Source organism: Pundamilia nyererei, unplaced genomic scaffold (assembly GCF_000239375.1).
Source record: "Pundamilia nyererei isolate P.nyererei 1_Seehausen unplaced genomic scaffold, PunNye1.0 scaffold03434, whole genome shotgun sequence".
NCBI lineage: Eukaryota > Metazoa > Chordata > Actinopteri > Cichliformes > Cichlidae > Pundamilia > Pundamilia nyererei.
Genome location: NW_005190835.1, coordinates 1 through 1,094, shown reverse-complemented (window position 1 = coordinate 1,094; position 1,094 = coordinate 1). Strand labels below are relative to the sequence as shown.

Here is a 1,094-nt window from a genome sequence, read left to right as displayed (position 1 = left end):
GTCTAATCGCCAAATTCATTCATTTCTTCATTTCAGTAAATCATGTTCAATTCTTTCAAGTGATCTCTCCTTTTTGAAATCCTGCACTGTGCAACTTGAAGTTTGTAGTCCCTTGAAGTGAATCATTATCTGCTGTATGTAAATATTTTGAACTGAATGCAAGTAATCTTAACCATAACCCCTAAAAAAATCAAAGTACAAATAATATAAATCTAATGGACCTAAGACTGAGCCTTGGGGAGCTCCTCAAGTAACCTACATGCACAATGAATGGTGAATGGATGGGCTGTACATGGGTGAACTAAGTCATTTACGTAAGTAAAATAGTTTTTAAGATGTTCTGCCTTAGCGCAGTGGCTTATATTTTTAACATGAACTAAAATAATAATGATAACAGTATATAAGTAAATACCGTTTATCATATGCGTCTCTTTCGTCTGGCCCGGACACAACAAACTGTGGCAGTGACGATCACCAAAATAAGAAGACCTGATGGAGAATAACATCAATTGTATTACACATGGAAAAAATAGAGAATTCATTGGTTTTGTATGTGAAGCTTGATTTCAATGCTTTTCAGAGTATAATCTGACGACTGCACAGAACATGACACGTACCTGCTCCGCCTCCTATGAAAACCCAGATGCTAATTCCAAATAATTCATTAGGAAAAGCTTCAGGAATAAAACAAGAGAAGAAGAAATATATTTTATCATGACATGAGTGTAAAATGGTCAGTGTCATAACTATTTGAATGGACAGTTGATAGAAATAATACTTACAGGGTTTTGAGCACTTTTGTGCAGCAGGGTCACTGATCTCAGAGCTGATGGAGTTTGAAACATTGCAAAAGAAGTTGGTGTTTACCACATCGTCGGTTTTCCTTGTAAGTGTCTCTCCTGATCCCTGCAGCTTGTTTTCCTCGTTAAACCATTTAAATTCCAGATTATTGTATTTCTGTTGAAGAAAAGACGATTAATGGATTTGCTAAAGTTTTAAACTTCCAAGTATAAGAGCAAGCATACTAAATATATTTTGACGGCAAATATATTTTTTTAAAATTTTATTTAGTTATCCAGTGTGTGTGTGTGTGT

The 1,094-nt window shown here is 34.8% G+C and overlaps 1 long non-coding RNA gene across 1 annotated transcript; it reads right to left on the bottom strand.

Annotated features, from left to right (window-relative positions):
• Positions 1-57: 57 nt before the first annotated feature.
• Positions 58-975, bottom strand: LOC102206678 (uncharacterized). Its single transcript, XR_312606.1, has 3 exons — positions 783-975; positions 618-674; positions 58-489 (listed from the first exon to the last, which is right to left on the bottom strand). It is a non-coding gene; the product is annotated as an uncharacterized LOC102206678 (long non-coding RNA).
• Between the last annotated feature and the right edge of the window lie 119 nt (positions 976-1,094).